General features: G+C 34.7%; 1 protein-coding gene across 3 annotated transcripts in view; it reads left to right on the top strand.

The window, feature by feature from the left end:
* The window catches only part of CRPPA (CDP-L-ribitol pyrophosphorylase A), a 228728-nt gene that overhangs the window by 26555 nt on the left and 181141 nt on the right, over positions 1 to 21032 (top strand). The window lies entirely within an intron of this gene.

Genomic DNA, 21032 nt, shown 5'->3' with positions numbered 1-21032 from the left:
ACCAAATTGTTTATGCAAACAGTCTGGACATCGTGAACCACCCTTATCAGTGAACTGTTCACTGAGAGTACTCCAAGAGCCAGTTTCCCCAGATGCTGGCTGAGGGTCCACTCAGTTAACAGATGGTGTCAAGGGTGTAACTTGCCTCTGTGAAATTCATGGAGAAAACACATAATACTGTTTACCATCTCCTGAGAGTTAAACAGGAATTGGGCAATTGTCACTAAAGTCAGTGTGTCAAAGAAGCATCTTAATCTGATCCAAAGTCGTGTGGACTGTGGCCAAAAAGGTAGGAGGTCTGCAGTTTGAGATCATGGATGACTTTTCTTCCTCAGGTGATGCTGGGAGGTTATGGATGTTAAGATGCCCTGCTGTATGTTGACCTGCTGGATTGTTGTTACCTCCGCTACTGTTTCTTCTGTCTCACCTCACTCATCCTCCTGTTCTATATGCTCTAGCTAGGGTCACCTTATTTATTTCCTCAAATACAAGTTTCTTCCTTTCTGGAACTTTACTTCCTTCCTATCTTGCTACAGGTCCTTTAGATGTTAGGTAAATTATCACTTGCTCGGAAAAGCCTGTCCTGTCTCCCAATTCCTCCCCGCCCTCCCCGACTAGGTTAGGCAAACTCACTACAAGATTTCCTAGTGCCTTCTTTTTTTCTACCTAGCATCAGAATTATCATTACTTGGGAAGTAATTTATGAAATATCTGACTCACCTGCTAGACTCGACCCTGTGAGGAAGGGACAGTATCTGTCTCATTCTTAGCAACTTACTTGACATATTAATACCAAGTACATATTTGTTCAGTGGGATGAACTTATAAGAGTGTGCATGTATACAAAAAAATATATGAAAAGAAGGCCTATGTGCTAGTTCTTCCATCTACTTAGGCCACTTTTGCCAGAAACTGTTTGTTTCTACTCTTGACGTGGGTCCCTGTGCAAATGTCACTTCCTCAGAGAAACCTGCCTTGATAATCTTACACAAAATAGCATCCTCTATCATGTATTCCTTTATTCTGCTTTAGTTTTCCTTATTAGATATCACTACTTGACATTTACATATTTTTGGTAAGTATTTGTCTCTCCCTGCAAATAGTATGTCAGTTCCATGAGATCAGGGACTTTTTCTTATCTCTAGCTCCTGGAGGAGTTCATAGCTTACATTTGCGTGGGGGTAATATATATGTACATATGTATGTATTTACAATTTCTTCCTAAAACCTTTAAGAAAATCATCTGAAAAATTATTTGAAGGATGGGCAAAGATTTATATAAAGTTGGTGATGGCAGCATTTTTCTAAATGTGAAATTCTATGAAGCCTATAGTTCTAGAGATCAATTAGTGACATTTAATAGTAGAAATTTTAGAGGGTCATTTAAAGTTGAGTTTTTGTAGAATTTTTTGGCATGAAAATGCTCATGATAGGATGTTATATTAATGATACAACAATGACACAAAAATATATTAATAACTATAAATATGTTGATTACCCTTATAGATCTAAATGTATGAGTGTGTGAGTACACAAGCAAAGTAGAAAATTAGTTGTACGTCTGGCTCCTGAAATGTTACTAATGTCTATGTCTGGGTTAATATTAATTTAAAATCATTAAAAATCTGTGGGTGTGATAGATACTTAAGATGCATATATACGGAAGCATTGTTTTTAATTGTTTTTGGGTTTTTCTCTCTAATTAGGTATTTCATAATTGGTTTTTCTTTCGTTGCTCAAGGTCATCTAAAATTTTTATTTTATTCCTTGTGAATTTTTAATGACTCATTATGAGGTTGCTAAAGGAAAAGATTGCTAAATTAAGGAATAAAAAATGCAATAGTGAAAATTACACGGTCTCTAAGAACTAAGGGACAACCCCAAAGATTGGTCCAAAAGATTCTTATTTTTAAGACAGAATAAATAAGTTTTAGGAAAAATAAGACATTTTTGTACAAAGAAGCTTTTCAAATTATATAAATCCATTTCTTAAGTAAATTGGTTTGGTGGTCACAGATGGTATTCTCAACTTTATTGTTTAGAGACCTGGCCTCATGTCTAACACTCAAGTTTTTAGATTCTCAGAATTTTAGAAGGTAATTTATTAATAAGTTTTCATGAAAATACATTGCATTAAATACATGCATTAAAGACACAGCAGGACTCAACCAGTGGAAGAATTCTCTGGGGTGTTAATTATGTACCTTTTGGTTTGCTATCCTAGACTTTACTGTGGAGATATTTAATATTTATATGTTACAGCTTCTCAATCTGCACTATGAGTATTTTTTAAGTGCCTGTTTAGCTTGAAAGCATAAAAACATTCTTAAAAAACACAATCAAAACAAACCCTTCGATTTTTAAAGATTCCTGCCACAAGTCTCCAGGTACAATATCATAATCATAATATGTAAAGAATATAGCAGGAATTTTTTCTTTTGTGATATATATCCTGCTCCTATCCTATATGCATTAGAAGAAATAAAATTTATATCTTGTACTGAGTACTAACATATTGGGCTTTAAATGCTGGGTTGACAAACCAGTTAAAACTGAATTTTATCAAGTGTCTTTATAGCCACAGGTGTTAACAATTTCAGAAGTTATATTGCAATTTTCACAGCGTTTAGTTCCCCGTTCTATCTCCCTCCTCACCCCCAGCGTGGTGAAGAAGGGGGACTTCGATGAGTGTGTAGCTGGGCCCAGACCAGATGTGAAGACCAGATTATCAGAATAGTCTCAAGAAATCACACACTCTACATGGGGTATTGAAAAAGAGAAGTAGGAAGGGGTAGGAGGAAGGTACAAATCATTTTTTAACAAATGGAGAATCGAGAAAGGGACAAGAATGAAAATGTCATCAGCGGTGGGGGGTATAGTGAGTTAAAGATGGAAGAAAATGTGAAGAAAAATTAGTGCAAAAGAGAAATGAGAGATTTAAAGATAAAACTTTCTGAGTCTTAAAGAGCTGTCATTTTAGATTAGTGAAATTATCTGCAAACCGTGGCAGCAACTTGCACGTCATTAATAAAACCATGATCTGTATATTATTTATGGTACTCTATAAGATAAAATAAATTCAGAACTTGGTGGTGTATTTGAAGAGCAATTAAACTCTTTCTAAAGCCATGATTTTTTTTACTCATCATATTTCTTATGTTTTTATCCTATTCTCTTTTTCTGCCTCCTACTTTTGCTTATTTATATATTTTTTATCAAGTATTCTGAACTGGCTTATATAGCCAGATCACTTTTATTGTCCCAATTTTGGACAAATTCAAAAGCATTATAGGGGGACAAGAAAACCAAAACACTTTGTGACACTGGCTGGGACCTCCTTTGAGAACATTATTTTTACTTCCAGAAATTTCTTAATAGCCTAAAACTAAATTATTTTGTCTCCAATTTTACTTAATGTGTATAGAGATACTAGTTTATAAGTGATTTTCACAAACGTGCCTTTTTCTGAATCTTCCCCTACATTTGACTATAGTTTAAAACCGCTCCATCATATCCTATTGCCTTATTTTTTTATTTAGTCCTCCTCATCTTTCATGTAGACTTTGGGGAAAAGAAATCTCTCGATGATTTTCCTCCCATCATCCTTGTCCATCCTGATCAGTGTTTCACATCAAAGACCATGGCAAGTGGGCCTGCACATCTGTCCCTGCTGGCCCACTGCATTAGGACCTTGTGTGGCCCTCTGTGGCTCACAGGATAAAATACCAGCTCCTTAGCATGGCATTACATTATCTTCCTCGTCTATGGAGCTCATGACTTAGTTTCCTCATCACACTTACCTTTAGCCCTACAATGTCTATTTTTGGTATATGCAATTCCTTTTACTTTTCATTAAAAAGAAGCAAACAAGCAACAAGAAATACACTTCTGCTTTGGAGTTTACCACTCTCTCCTCTTTCTCCTCCTTCAGTCATTTACTGATCCCCCGAATTCCTGATGGTTTTTTTTTTCATTTATTGAAAACTTTGAAATCTATCTCCTTCCATTTTGACATTAAAAATTAGTTTTGTTTTACTTATTTTTTAATTCTTTAATTAACTTTATTAGGGTGCCATTGGTGAATAACGTTATATAAATTTGGTGAATAACATTATATAAATTTTTAGTGTACAACTTCATAATACATCTGTGTACTCTATTGTGTGCTCACCACCCAAAGTCTAGTCTCGTTTCATCACCTTGTATTAGGCCCCCTTTCATCTCTTCATCTTCCCTTCCCCCTCTTCCCCTCCAGTAAACACCATTCTGCTGTTTGTATCCATGAGTTTGTTTGTTTTATTTTGTTTGTTGCTTTTTGTCTTATATCCCACATAAAAGTGAAATCGTACAGTTCTTATCCTTTCTGTCTGAGTTATTTCACTTAACATAATATTCTCAAGATCCATTCATATTGTCTCAAATGGCAATATTTCATCTTTTTTTTTATGGCTGAGTAGTATTCCATTGTATGTATGTATATATATATATATATATATATATATATACCACATTTACTTCATCCAATCATCCATCAAAGGAAGGATTGTTTCCATGTCTTGGCTACTGTAAATAATGCTGCAGTGAACATAGTGGTACATATATCTTTATGAATAAGTGTTTTCAAATTTTTTGGGTAGATACCCAGAAGAGGAATCACTGGGTTATATGGTAGCTCTATTCTTAAGTTTCTGAGGATCTCCAAACTGTTTTCCATAGTGGCTGCGCCAGTTTACATTCCTGCCAACAGTGTATGAGGGTTTCCTTTTCTCTACATTCTCTCCAATGCTTATTTCTTGTCTTATTGATAATAGCCATTCTAATGGGTGTGAGGTGATATCTTATTGTGGTTTTGATTTGTGTTTCCCTTACTAGTGATATTGAACATTTTTTCATATATCTATTGGTCATCTGTGTGTCTTCTGTGAACAAGTGTCTATTCATGTCCTCTGCTCATTTTTTAAGGGTTGTTTGTTCTTTTGTTTTTGAGTTGTGTGAATTCTTCATGTACCATGGATATTAGCTCCTTATCAGAGGTATCGTTTGCAATTATCTTCTTCCATTCTGTTGATTGCCTTAAAAATTATTTTAACATGTATTCAGGGACACATTAAAGTTCAAACTTGTCACTTGTGTTCTCTATTTTGTTTTGGACTTTAGGTGTGTAGAATTGGTTGATGATCCTCCTCTATTTATAGTCGGCTACTGTTTACTGTGCCAGCCACCTCCTTTAATTTTTAAAAAAATTTATGTATATTTTTCCTTTCTCATCTGAGATCTTATTCTCCTCCTTCCAGAAGACCCTTTTCTGTTGTATTTAATCCTTATCCCCGTAATCAACCTATCACATATGTATGTAGATATATGTATTTTCTTAAAAGGTATCATGTTATATTCTTAAAATTTACATAAAAATTTTGATACTTAATTCAGCACTATTTATGAAACCATATGTATTGATGAATCTAGAGCTCATTCATTGTTCTTCATTATTTCATAGTTTTTGATCATGTGCATAGACTACATTTTATTTATCTGTCCATTGTCGATGGACACCTACATTGGTTGCTACCCTGAATATGGAAATGAGTATCCTCATGTAGGTCACTCTGTAAGTATAGTGCAAGAGTGTGCAAGAGTTCCTCTGGGGTGTACATCAAGAAGTGGAATTCCCAGGTCACAGGGTACATGACCTACTACCAGGTTGCTGTCCAGAATGGCTGCACGAGTGAGATCCCAGTAGCAAGGAAGTGGTTCGAGTATCAGCCACATCTGTAGTTTTGAAATGGGAGGGGAAAGTGGTTCGAGTTTCAGCTACATCTGTAGTTTTGAAATGCTGTAACTTACTAATTTTTGCCAGTCTGATAGATGTATATTGATCTCTGTGTTTTAATTTGAATTTATTTGATTGCTACTGAGGATGAATTATTCTACATTTTTCTGTGTTAATATCTTAATAATGCTTATTAATAACTTTTGTCCATTTTCTTTTGAGTTTCTTCTTGTTGATTTGGTGGAGTTTCTTGTACATACTAGATATTATTCCTTAAGTTTTACACATTACAAGTATCTTCTCTTAGTCTATAATTTTCCATTAATGTAATCTTTAATGTTTTGCATTTTGATGCAGCCGAATTCTGTGTATCTAAGATCTTAAGAAATTTGTTCCTACAGTGTGGTTGTATTTTATCTTATGGGTTTAGTTTTTAATCTTTTTGGAGGTCATTTAAAAATATTCTGCAAAATGGAGTTACAGCTTTTTTTTCATCTTTGTAAAGTGAGCTAGTTTTTCTGGCATCATGTACTAAATTGATTTTTTTCTAATTTGTGAAACGACCTCTGTTATATTGCCAATTTCTAATACCCATATAGATTTATTTCTGGGTTCTTAATTCACTGATTTGTTTCCTGTGATACTACTGCATTGTTTTAACTCTTTGTTAATTATTTTCAGAATTATGTGTTTCAGCACAAGTTTCCTAGCAAATACAGCCTTAGGCAAGGGTTAAGTACTAATGTAAGGTGAGACACGGTAAGTCCTCACTTAACATGGATGATAGGTTCTTGGAAACTGCAAATCTAAATGAAATGACTCGTAACGAAACCAATTTTGCTGTGGGTTAATTAATATAGATGAGAGTTAAATTCCTATATCATATTTCTGGTCACAAAAACATCACCAAACTTCTAAATAAAGACCCAAAACATTTTTGTTTTTTATATATATTATTATTATATTTTATTTTTTTTTCCCCATCTACCTCCCCTTCCCCTCTATCCTCTGGCCTAAAACACTTTTTGGTATTAAACATTGAAATAGGTGTGAGCTATACATACATTTAAGACAGATTAATAAAAACAAGATGATTCTTTTCCAATCTGTTGCTTCTAGTGCGGGGTCAAAGTAACCAGAGCCTCTCTTGGCATCTCAGGGCACAAGGTGGAACCCATTCTGGACAGGATGCCCTTCCATCACGGGGCACAGTCACAATCATTAGGATTGAGACAATTTAGATATGTCACTTTACCGTGCATGCACATCTTTGGGAGATGGGAAGAAACAGAGGAGTCCCTGGAGAAAATCCATGTAGGTGTGGGGGAGAATGTGCAAAGCTCATACAGACATTGGTCCTGGCCCAGCATCATTAACATTATAACAAAATGATGTTGAACAAAATGATGTTATTTGAGGACCTGCTGTGTTACTAATCTGACTACTGCTTCACAAACAAATACAGCTGGTCATCACATGGGATGTACCCAGATAGGTTTATACAAAACTGTATTTTTTCTTCCAATAGACTCTCTAAGAGACACAATTCATCTGTCATCTCTCTCTTGGTGAAAGTTACTCCTATAAGGAATGAACTCTGGTACCACCGAGTCCATTCAGCTCCAAGGGAAGCCAGATCTCATGATTTATACCATAGTGCTGTACCTGTGTCCAGAGGTAGCTACATGGAAAAGCCAGAGAATCTGGCTTGTGGTCTGTAGAACTAAGTGGGCCCACGTGTGGTTAGTCACTTTGGTGGCATAGGGAGTGAGTACGAGACCAAGAGATTCTGAAGCTGGGCATAAGATATGATTGATACGCTATTTATTGGCCTTTATTACATTTGTTTAATTTTGAAATCTGTTAAGTTCCTGCCAACTGGAAGCTTTTATTGGAATGTTTTAAAATTATAAATTGATTTAGGGATCAAGTTGACACCTTTAAATAGTAAGTTGTCCCATTTATGAACATAGTATGACTCATTTATTCAGATCTTCTTTTATATCTTTGAAGGATTTTTACTTTATTATGTTTTGTATATACACATACACATATATGCTGTTATAAACTCTTTTGTATTGTACTTCCTAATTTATATTTGCTGTTATATATTATGTTCCCTCAAACCCCCTTTGGTAGATTGACCTTATAACAGTTAAATTCATGGAACTTTTAAGTTTGTACTTGAATTCTTCTGTTTTACATAAATGATCATATTATATGCAAAAAAATGAGAAATTTGTCTTTTTCTTTTGAATCATTATTTTTCTTTCACTGTTACTTTTGGCTAGGACCTTTGGTATCATGTTGTAGAACAGCAAAAATAATAAGTTTTCTGGATTTCATCACAAAGGGGCTATAACTTCTTAAGTATAATGTTTGCTGTAGGTTTTTTTTGATAGAAAGCCTTTAACAAGTTAAATTAATCTTTAACTCTTTTCCTAAAAGTTACTGTTTAAAAAAATCGCAAGTAAATATTATCTTTTTTGAAATCTTGTTTTTCTTTATTTAGTGAGATCATGTGATTTTTCTCTTATAGTCAAATAATATGGTAAATTAACATGGCAGACTCAGATAAACACTATTTGGTGTAATTTTTTATGTTCTTGGATTTAGCTGCCTGATAGTTTTTTTTCTTGTGTTTATAGTGAAATTGTCTTCTATTTCTTGTGATATCCTTATTTGATTTTCAATATGAGACAGTATTAATCTTATAAAATGATGTCATTTTTCTTCTTTTTAATTTTCTGGAACAATTTTTATAAGAAATATAGTATTCTTGAAATTCTGATAGAACTTTCCAGTAAAACTGTCTAAGCTTAGAGTCTTTTCAGGGGGCTAGGCTTAGGAGAATAGCCTTTTTCTCCCTTCTGTTTTTAAATTTTTGAGGAACCTCCATACTGTTTTCCATAGTGGCTGTACTGTTTTAAATTCCTACCAACAGTGTAGAAGTGTTCCAGTTTCTCCACATCTTGACCATACTTATATTTTTATTAATTAATCAATTAACTAATTAATTAATTTAGATAATAGCCATCCTAACTGGCATGAAGTGATATCCCACGGTTTTGGGCTGCAGTCCCCTGTCTGTGTATCATCTTTGGAGAAATGAATAGAGGAATACTTTGCCCATTTTTAAATTGGGTTGTTTGTTTTGCTATAAGTTGTAGGAGATTCTTACATTAAAAGTTCATCAAAAGTTCTCATCACATGAAAATTTTTTTATAGCTATGTAAGGTGACATATGTTAACTATACTTAAGGTGATTATTTTACATTGTATACAAATATTGTATAATGTTGTATACCTGAAACTAACATTATGTTATGTGTCAATTACACCTCAATTAAAAAAATCCTTATTAGATACATGGTTTACAAACATTTAATCCTATTCCTTAGTTTATTTTTCATTCCGTCGATTGTTTCATTTGCTATGCAGATTTTTGTTTGCCGTCTTATCTGTAATTTGTTGTTTATACTTTTGGTATCGTATCCAAGAAATCACTGCTAAAAGCAATATTAAGAAGCTTTTCTTCTAGGAGTTTTATAGTTTCAAGTCTTATTTTTAAGTCTTTAATTCACTTGGAATTTATTTTGTGTGTGATGTAAAATAGGGGTTCAATTTCATTAGTTTGCATCTGGATATCTGGTTTGCCAACATGATTTGTTGAAGAGGACTCTAGTAAAAAATCAGTGGATCATATATGTGTGGGTTTCTCTAGTCTCTATTCTATTCCATTGGTCTATTTCCGTTTTTACTCCAGTACCACACTGTTTGATTACTGTAATTTTGTAATATACTTTGAAATCAGGAAGTGCAATACCTCCAGTTTTCTTATTACTTTAAATCATTTTGGATATTTTGGGTCTTTTGTGGTTCCTTGTGAATTTTAAGATTGCTTTTTCCATTTCTATAACAATGCCATTAGGATTTTCATGGGGAGAGCATTGAATATACACATTGCTTTGAGAAGCATAGACATTTGAACAATATTAAATCTTTCCACCCATTACATGGGAAATCTTTTCCTTTATTCGTGTATAAATTTCTTTCATTAAGGAGCACCTTTTCGATTGTTGTTAAATAACATTTCAGTCTCCATAATGGTTATAGAATTATCAAGGTTTTCTTTTTCTCTTTGTGCCAATTTATCTGTTTTATAGATATTTTCAAATTTATTGGCATATTATCTTTTTAATCAAAAAAGTTGTATCTGTAGGAAGGAGGCCATTTGTGTACAAATTGGCCATTAATGTATCTTCTTTGGAGACATGTCTATTCAAGTCCTTTGCCCATTTAAAAATAGTTTGTTGTTGTTGTAGTTCTTTATGTATTTTTGGATATTAACCCTTTTTCAGGTGCATAATTTGCAATTTTTTTTTCCATTTCATGGATTACCCTTTCATTTTGTCAATAGTGTCCTCTGATGTGTGAAAGCCCTTCATTTTTATGTTGTCTAATTTATCTATTTTAAAAAATTTTTGTTGCCTGCGATTTGGTGTCATATCTAAGACAGCATTGCCAAAGTGAATGTCATGATTTCCCCTATTTTCTTCTGAGAGTTTATAATTTTAGTGTTTACATTTAGGTCTTCATTTAATCTTGACTTAGTTTTTGTTTATGGGGTTAGGTAAAAGCTCAACTTCATTTTTATTTTTGACATTTGCCTATCCAGTTTTCTAAGTGCCATTTGTTGAAAAGACTGTCTTTTCTCCACTGAATGTTCTCTGAACTCTTGTGAAAAATTGTTTGACCATCCATATACATAGGAGTTTATTTCTGGGCTATCTATTCTGTTGGTCTATACGTCTGTCCTTATGCCAGTACCACACTGATTTGATTACTGTAGTTTTGCAGTAAGTTTTGAAATCTGGAGATATGTGACCTTCAACTTTTTATCTTTTTCAAGATTGTTTTGGTTATTTGTGGCCATGACGCACTCTTTGGTGTCACAGACTCTAAACATATTTCCTTCTTATTCTTCTTTTTGTCTTTATTGTCTAGCTTAGTGCCTCAAATCTAGTAGATGTTTAATATATGTTATTGTAAGAATTTAAAAAACTATACTGACTTTTTATAGTTTAAAGTATGGAATGCTCTTACATAAGGCTATGAATCTCTTTTCCTTATGTATTATAAAAGAATATAAAACCAGACTTACTGCAGAAACCTTAGAAAACAATACTACCAATATATTCCATACTCTTACTCTAGTTCACACTTGTTCTATGGGAACCATGTCTTAGTAAGACACAAACATCTGTCTTTATCTGTGTTAGAAAAAAATTTAAAACTACAGCGGGGATGCAGTTCAATTACAAATGCCTATAAGAACAAAGAAGACAGACAAAAGATGAGGCGAAGAGAGAACATGGATCATCCTATAGAGAGGGTATAAAAAAATAATAGAATTGTTACTTTCTTCCTGTGGTTTGTTCTGAGTTCATGACATCGAATTGGAAAAATAAGATCCTGGGAAAAAATTTTTCAGTCTGGGAGATTACTGGAAATCTTGTCTGTTTGTGCTTTCTGGTAAGAAAGTTAAAGGTGGGGGAATGGAATGCGTGGGAAGAGGCAGACAATGGAAACACTTATTCTATCATAAGCAGTAGTCAAAGGGCCTCTTGGAGCTGTCAAGAGCTTTTAGTTTTGTCTTCTAAAATCCTGATCTCTTTGTTACAGAATTTGGCAAGAAAAGCTGCTTTAAATAGAAATGAACTGAGAGACATAGTATTTCCTCTTCTCAATCTTTTACTTCAAGACCTCACATCTCAAAGCAGGTCCTGACTTCTGGTGGATGGTCGGAAGAGGTAGGAGTTACTAGGTAGTTTGAGAAATTACACAGGTGGACACTGAAGAATTATTCATAACTAATCATCAGATTCCAGGCTTTGTATGTGGCAAGAGCTGACAGACACTAGTACCCAGGCAATCCTCTAATTCCTCCTCCTCCAAGGATTACAGAGCTGTTGATTACCAAGCAATTCACGATCACATCATGAACTGTTATGTGTACCTGCAAGGGGGAAGAAATAAGATTTAAAATGAAAACCTTTTTGATTTACTTGAGTGCTAAAGGAAATTCTCTTCCTCCAGAATTGTTGAAATAAATTTTAATTTCACTTAGTCTTTTGATTTTTTTTATGTTAATTTGTGTAATGTATTCATTAGCATCAGAATGGTAGCTTTAGCAGTTTATGGCCCAAACAAAACTGATTTCCTAGGCAGATCCAAGAACTTCAAGTCAGATCTGAGGCTCTTTTACTTTAGAAAAATTGCAGAATGACGGAGAAAGTATGGTGAGCTATTTTGAGGATATACCTTATCATGAATGAATATGGATTTTAAAAGTCATACGACTTTATTCATATGCTTCTTACCTACTGTGTCTGTTATGTTAAGTGGATGAATTAATGAAAATCCTTTTTTGTGTATATCTGAATTGCGTGCTATTCATCTGTGTTGGGTGTCGCTGTGTCAGTTTGGTCAAATTGGGAACCTATTTTTCTCAGTTAGTTTGGCAAAAGACCAATATGAATGAGATTTAGAAGGCTGACGTGAGGCAGCTGCCATTTTCTCTTAAGGTCTTTCTGCTGTCAGATGGGACAACCAACAGAAAAAAAATGCCTGGTGGGTTCCAAACTGTCCTTGTCATCTCGTTCCACCATTTAGCTTGTCTTTCTGACTGGTAGCTTTGTTGACTATCACTAGCCCTGCTTTGTCATCACGTAATGGGATGGGGACCCACTGAGGCAGTAGCTATATACACAGATGTAACTGTTTCCCACAGGCTTCTTCATGGCTTTCCCCTCAAGGTTTCTTTTTGGTGGTTGGATGTACTTGTCCGATGTTCTTGTCTGGTGTGATTGACTAGTCAGTGATGTCTTCTCTGATCTTTCAACTTGCCCTTCCGGCTGCACCTTTCCCAATAACACAATGGTGTATGGTCTAATTCCTATAACCTCTCATTATACATCACTTACCGTGGCTCCAGTCCCCAAACTGATACATCATCTGATTCATCTGTGGGGTGTGTCCATGCTGTGTCCACTTATATGTTGTACAAGCAACGATTTTTTTCTTTTTTTTACCTTGTTTAAAAAATAATACATTTTTATATAAGTTACACATGTCTCTCAAGAAGTAATAAATTTACATGGTGTTTGGTGCCAAAGTTGTTTGAGTTTGTAATATAGCTTTCTTCTTGGATGTTTCACAAAGTATTGCCAAAAGAATTAGAAGGAAAGTTTTGCTTTTAAGTGGTTCTGGCAGGATTTTGTCTTATTGGTCTGCTGCCTAGAACATTGAAAAGTTGTGTGTAATGGTATAAAATGATTTACTATTGACTAACCTTAATGCTGGCATGTTTAAGAACTATACTTCTTGTCGAGAACAATTAGATCTGAAATAGTTCTGCAGGATCCAACCCTTCTAACTACGTGCCCTTCGACATGTATTCAAATAGACTTTTAACAAATAAAATTTTAATCATTTACCTACACGTGATTTCAAAGTTTGTTGTTATTTTATGGACATTATTACTTGCAGGCATTAATATCTTGAGAAAGTTTGATATTTCAAAATATCATCTAGAGATGTAGTTTAGCATCATCTGAACAATTAAAGGAGATATTTTCATATGCTTTTGAATGAACTCGATTCAGTGCAGAGTGACCAAAAGTGGGCAAAAATTAGAAAGATTCTACCCTTTAAAGAAGGGAGTCACAGCGGGTAAGATGCACATTTATATGATATTCCCTGCTCAGCTCTCAATCCACTTTTCAGGGCCTTGCTGGATTCATTGAACATTTTTCCTTTGCCAAGAAATTTTAAGCTTCATCAGTGTAGGGTGCTACAGGGACACTCCCAGAGGGAAGTTTTTTTTTTCTTTTTTCTTTTTTCTCCCTAGTTCTGGTATGTTTCTGCCCCTGCTGGCTCCAAAACTGCCATTGGGGGATGTCTGTGGCACTTAGTACCGTTCACTCTTTAACAAGTGTTTGAGGCCATTGTCTTTGACACTAAGTTCCATTCACTTTTTGGCAAGTGTTTGATGCCAGTTCTGGCCTGCCATTCTTCACCTGCCAGCTTCTGCCTGCTGACACCTGGTGGAGGTTCCTCTGCTTGCCCGTTCTGGACTGCAGTTCTATGCCTGCCAGCCTTAGTTTCTTGGCATTCCAACAGTAGGCCTCCAGCTTGTAAGTCCCTGCCTGCAGTTCTCCATTCATCAGCCACAGGCTCCTGGCCATCCAGTGGGAGGTCCCCAGCTTGCCAGTTCTCCTCCGTGGTTTCTATCATATAGCCTGGGCGTGCCGACTGTGCACCATTTCTGGCCCAGGTCAAGCCACTAAACTTCTCCACCTTCATGCAGGCTGCGGTCATACCTTTTCCAGTGAGGTTTGAATCTCAGCCTTGGAGAGAGGGCACCCCTTCTTTCCCAGTTTGTTTCTTCCTCGGGTACGTTCCCTCAGATTTAGTATATTTTTTAGAATTCTGTTTTATTTATTCTTAGTAGTTAAACCATGGTATATAGTTAATAATACTGTAAATTAAATCTTTGTTGTTTAATTTATTGTGTAGTTTACAACTCCTGACTGAATGCTGAATGATACATGTAGTTTTTTTTTTTTTTTCGAGGTCACTTTCAGTCCCTGTAGTGGCAAGGCAGAAAGCTATTATCCTTTTTTTGTCATGAGAATCCAGAGAATGGAATGTGGGGGTGGCCAGAGATGTTAGGAATTGAGGGAGATATTCCAGAATGTAGGGCACTGCAGAGGAGCGATGCCTGTCATAAAATCTCCCCAAGCATTTGCTGACTCCTGAACCATGAATGCTGGGACCCAGGGAAAAACAACTGGAAACCTGATGAGATGAGCAGAGGCTTTAGCAGCTGCTCGCCCCAGGGGAGACAGAGTTTGGAGTTTGAGTCTTGCTGTGTTAAAGGGAATTGGTAAACACCTCTGCCTTTCATCAATATTCTAGAAGGACTCCATTTTAGGAGTAGCACTTCCAAGGAAACACCATGGAAAATAACAGAATCTATAATTTATATAACATGTTATATACAGTGTCTAGTATATATTTCAAAACTATTAAATATTAAAAGAAGTAAAAATGATTTATGTTAAGAAAATATTGGTCAATAGAGAAAGACCCAGATGTTGGACTTGGCAGTGTAAGACTTTAAAATAACTATGACAGATATGTTGAAGGATCTATAAGAAAAGATTGGTATAATGGATGAGAGATGAGTATATTCAAGACAGATATTGAAAGGATAAAAAAGAAGAATCAAATGGAAGTATGAAAACTGAAAAATATAATATCCTGGATAAAAAAAAAATGTGACTCTATTGGCTGTGATGAACGGTGAATTGAAGAAAAGATTAGTGAGTTTGAAGATAGCCTGGGTTTCAAGAGACCAAGGTGGAAACTGCCAGTCTTGTTATAGCCTGGGCTAGAGCTGGTATGCCATCACTTCTGTCATGCTCTGCAGGTCAGAGCAGTTATTGGTCCTGTGTATTTAAAGAGAAGGAAAACAGACACCCCCACAGGAATTTGTGGTTATTTGTAATCTATCACAATCATCGTGTTGGAGGATCAAGAATTGTGGAAGCAAGTAGCTGAGTTTCTGCGGGTTTCTGCAACTTACTCATTGTTTAGTAACTTGATGTATTCACTTCTTTGAGCCTTGGTATTTTTGTCCATGGAAGGGATAAAAATATAATCTTTGCTGGCTTGTTGAAAAGGAAATACCTAGAAATAGTAGAAAATTAATAAAAGTTACATATTATGAATAATTCCATTATTCTTTGGTTCAATTTGTTCAGTCCCTAGTAAATACTTGTAGTTAATTACATAAACATTTTTATCTTTAAGTTTCATGATTTTGAGATAGATTTAGAAGTAATCTAGAATTTTTTTCTGTGTAATTCTTTCTTATTCCAATCGTATTTTGTTATTGACTGTGTATATAAGTTGTCAAACCTATAAGGCGTTATTACCATTATAACTATGGTCAAATTATTTGATCTTTTAATACTATTATGTATAAAGCAGTAATGTATTTTAGTGCCTTGAGGTCATCATAACACACACATATATATTTCTTTAGTCTGTAACGCTGAATGAACTGACACCTCTAGCAGGTGCCTGCTCAAGCCCCTATTCTGGTGGGTTTTCCCTGTGCTGGGTCTGCCTGCCCTGCCACTCTGTCATTCTAACATTAAACCTCCTTTCCTCAAGCCTGTTCCTCTGTGATAGAATGGGTCAGAAATAATGATGACATTGGGAGTCCAAAATGCCCTCATTTTATTTTTAGCTCATTGACCTTGAAGAATAATAGGCACAGTCTAATTTCTCTGGGCTTATATTCATACCTATAAATGAAGGATTTGGACTATATGATCTAAAAATCCCCCTAGTTCAGGTTTTATGATTCTCAAATAGGTAAAGGGCTGGGTAAGGCAATAATTACTTGAACAAAACTGAGCAGAGATTGAAAATATATTCAATGCTCATTTGGTTGATTGTATGAGCATAAATAGGCATGAGATATTAACGTGGCCCAAACAGACAAAACTTATGTAATGAAGCTGTTAAAATATATGAGGAGTTTTAGTGGTAAAGACATTTGCCAGATGAATTGGTAAAAGAATATTTTAAATCGTGTAAGAGGAGAAAGACTTGCTTTGAACGAGATTTCAGATTTAGTGGAGTTGGGGTTGGGAGGACGGAAGGTACATTTCAAATGGCAAAAATACTGGTCTTTGTATGTAAAGCTCCTGTAGTAATTGACCTTTTTAGCTTATAGAATTAAAACATGTCTAGCCTTATCGCATTTTTTTTGCAGTTATATATTTCTTACTTTAAAATTTATACATAGTAATTAAATATTAGAATTATTATTCATTGAACAAGAGATAAATCCCATACTTGGTTTAGAGCTACTTGCTCTTTGCTTTGATTGCAGTTGTCATTTTGGTGTCTGTTGTGTCTGAGCTTCCACTGTGAGCAGGCGTTTTCATCTGACTGCTGTGTGAGTTGGAAGTTTGTATGTACTGGGGATTGACCGGGGAGGAGTAAACCTGTCTTTTTAAGGCTATTAGGCCACTTGAAACCGTGATTTAAAATGTCCTCTTTGGCCTTACTCTAGGATACACTTCCTTTGTTAAATTCACATGGAATTTTCGATTCACGCAAAGGGGCAGGGAAACCAGTTTATTGACTACCCACTGTGTGGAAAGCAGAGTAAGTGGTAGGTGATATTCTCATTTTGTAGTTAAGAAGTCAAGGTACTCATACAGGGTCAATATGTATCTAATGCCAAAAACAAGATAATAATTGCATTCTGATTACAATACCTGTCACATTTCCTAAACCAATTCATACAACAATGACATGCTTCATACACATTTAGATGACGCTTGCCTATAAAAAGTATAATTACGTATATAAATGTCTTTTTAATAAGGTTTGGTAACCCAGGATGAAAAGACTAGAGACTATTTCGTTAGCTGTGTATGTGTTCAGCAGTGCATTTTTATTAGCACATTGCCTGTCTTTTTCTCTGTGTGGTTTTTATCTTTTTTGTTTAGCTTTGTGGTTTAGTCTCACTCTTGAGTATGTTTTGATATACATGCCTTAGGGGAATAAATATATTTAAAATAGAAGAAATAAATAGGATGACTAACTCCATTATTTTCTGATGGCTGGAGTTCAGTGAGGAGGTTCAGGAAATATCCTATTAAGTTATATGTTTAATGACACTCAATTCCTTTTTTGGAAACACACCCTTTTCTTAGCCATAATCATCTTTAGAGTAATAAGAAAACTGCAAGGAAAATTTTATATCTTCCATTTATAAAAATAACTAAATTCTAAGATATTTTGGCCAGATTTTTCTCTTTCCTTTCCCTTAAAGCAATCTCAAGTTATTTTGCAAATTTTTAAAAAAGAAAAAGACTAAGTATTTCAAGACTCCTTAGGCTGATAAAGATGGGTTACATCATTTTGTGCAGTCTGTGTGTTCCCTACCACAAAATATTACATGGAATTAAGAATATCAGGAAGTCACAGACTTTTTTCCTTTCATTGGTAGTAGGCTAGTCTACTTTCTGCATACCTGATCCTTATGGATTGTGGAATGCCTAAATGCCCTTTGTTTTCAACCATATTATGAATCATCATGTTATATCATGTCCTGGTGGTATATAAACCAGTATAATATTACGTGAAAGCCTAAATATGCATTGAGTGCTGCATTTTAAATAAATTTCACTTTTTATACTTACCATGGCTTTATTGATTCAGATGAAGGAATTTATCAAATTGTTTTACTTCTAAAAGAACATTCTTGCCTTCATATTTTCTTTCCCAACAGGATGTTGTCACTATAAAATTGTGTACTTATAATGCCATCTGACAGTAATATATTATTTTTCAGTAAGATATTCTTGTATAAATGGAATTCAATTAATTTTTTTTATAATCAATAAATCATAAATAGTAAAAAAAATTTCTAGTGTAACAGCTTGCTTCTTGACTCTATATATTTCTGGAAGATAAAGTAGAGATATCACTTAAAGTGGTATCTGAGTTTGATAACACTTTGTTTATTTTGCAGTCTGGTTAAGTTGATCCTGACTGAGGCAGCAACAACAACAAATCTGGAAACACAGAGTCCTTAGTTTATTTTTTTATAGTTTACATCCATCAATACTAGACTAGAAATAGAACAATGATATCGTTAGCAAACAAGCCAAGTAGGAGGGAGACTATGATAGTTATAAAGAGGCATAGGGCTTTAAAATTAGACTGATTGGGTTTGCTTCATGATTCTTCCACTCATTAACTGTGTGACTGTAAGCAGATTATTCAATTAAAATTAAAATTGTCAATTTTAATTTTAATATATAAGGCTAAAAGTAGTATCTCTCAAAAGGTCAGTGGGAAGTTTGGATAAGCTAACCCATGTAAAATTCCATGTATAGTGCCTGTTGTTAGAAGTATTTGTTAGCTGTCATTATGTATAAATATTCCCAAAACTGCATGGCATGAAACAACAATCATTTATTCTTGTTTACCTGTCTGCAGATTGGCTCAATGTTGGTGGATCTAGGCTAGGTTTGACTGAGTGGCTCTAGTTATGCTGTTCCTTTTATGAATGGCTCCTTGACGAGGGCTGTGTTTAGGTTTGCTTTGTGTGTGTCTCTTATGGTACCCAGGCTAAAGGAATAGCAGCGAGTTTGGGGAAGTTCTTAGAGCAATGGTGGAAATTACTAGAGAACAAGTGGAAAGATATGATTCTTTATAAGAAGTAGGCATGTAACTAGCACATTGCCACTTCAATTCATATTCCACTGGACAATCCCAGCATCAGTGCAGTATGCAAGAACTCAGTATTTATGAGATTATGGCAAGGATAAGTGTATGCCATTTTTTAGGGAGATGAGAAAATTTGACCAATATTTCAATTTTCTTCAGTGCTCAACAAATAGATGTCGCTTCTGCTATTCTTCTTTTAATTATTATTAACTTCTTTCCTTTTTTTCTCCTCTTGCCATAAACTTTCTGGTATGAGCAAAATAGGTGCTGAACCTGTAACGTTCATGTAGTTTTAGCAGCATTAAAATCCTGACTGGCTACATATCTTTTTCTCAGCTGACACAAGCTCTTTTTTTTATACTCTGGCTTAAGCTCACTCTTTAGATCATAACTTAAGTAACTCCCTATGATGCCTTCCTGTCTGCTTTTTCCTACTTCTTTTCTAATTCTTTTACTTCCTTCATAGTACTTATTTTCATTTGTAAATATCTATGTGGTTTATGTACTTGTTTGCTACCTTAATCCCCATATAATATGTAGCTCAGGGAGGCAGGGACTTTGTCTTATTCACTGTGTTTGTATTGGTGTTGAGCCCAGTGTCTGTCATATAAGAGCCACACAATAAAAATATTTTTTTATCCCTTATAAGAATTAACAATTTGGATGAAATGATGGATATAGGTTTATGCTTTTAGTTGAAATTGATTATCTTCTCTAGCATATCATTTTGGGGTGGCAGTTTACTACAAGCACTTTTTAAATAATACATTAAAACACACATACATTGAGGGGCTTTCTTTGAGAAATAATGTTTTTTTATATGGAAGTGAATTTAGCAATGATTAAACTAAATCTTCGTATCTTTATGATGCAGAGGATTAAAGGAAATCATTTGGATTCTGGAGAAAATAACATGTATAAATATTTCAGCTCCCATAGCATATTGTTTATGTTTTTGGAGTAAATTTCCTGTATAGCAGGTCATTGAATAATGTCGTTTCATTGAATATCATTTTGTTAAAATATTGATGAGAAAAAAAATTGATTTCAGGCCAGTGCCACTGTCTGTGTGGAATGTGCACATCCTTGCCCCATGTTTGTGCATGGGTTTTCTCCAGGTAGTGTGGTTTCCTACACCCCAAAGATGTGCACGTTAGGTAAACTGGTGTGTCTAAAGGGCCCTCGTCTGAGTGAATATGGATGTGTGTGTGAATGTATCCTGTGATGGAATGACATCCTGTCCAGGGTTGGTTCCTGCCTTTTTCCCTGAGCTGCCAGGATAGAATCTGGCTATCTGTGACCCTGAACTGGAATAAGTGAGTTGGAAAATAATTACTTTGCTTGTTTTATTCATTTTTCTTAAATGTATGTATAACTCACATTTATTTCAATGTTTAATATTGTAAGTATTTGGGGTCTTTATTTAGTTTGGTGATTTTTTTTGTGTGTGTGTGAGCAGAAATATGCCATAGGAACTTAACTTGTTTATTATATCAATTAGCCTGTGGTAAATTTGGTTTCATTAATATGTCATTTTTCTTGAAGTCATGGTTTCCAAGAACCTATAAGTGACATTAAGCGAGGATTTAAAATATATAAAATTGGATAATTCTACATATTTTATAGGGCCGAGAGTGACATTACAGCAGAGTTCCCAAACTAGTGGCTTGATGGTTGCCTGCAGATGTATCTATCTGCCCTACATATTTTTTTTAACTGAAATCTTTTTATATTAAAAAATCCACATTGTTTCCTTCTTAAACAAGATTCAGCCATACTAAGTTCTCTATACTCTCCTTTGTGCTATATCATCATACAAATTTTGCATTTTATACACTGTATATCCTCTAATACTCATTTTTAATTATTGCTCTTTGCAATTTTCTTTGAAATCAGATAGGACGGAAAAAGAGTTAAACCAAAAATATACTTATTC

Source organism: Pteropus medius, unplaced genomic scaffold, assembly GCF_902729225.1.
Source record: "Pteropus medius unplaced genomic scaffold, Ma_sr-lr_union100, whole genome shotgun sequence".
Classification (NCBI taxonomy): domain Eukaryota; kingdom Metazoa; phylum Chordata; class Mammalia; order Chiroptera; family Pteropodidae; genus Pteropus; species Pteropus medius.
Note: the sequence above shows the minus strand (reverse complement) of the source record. Positions and strands in the feature narration are given on the sequence as shown.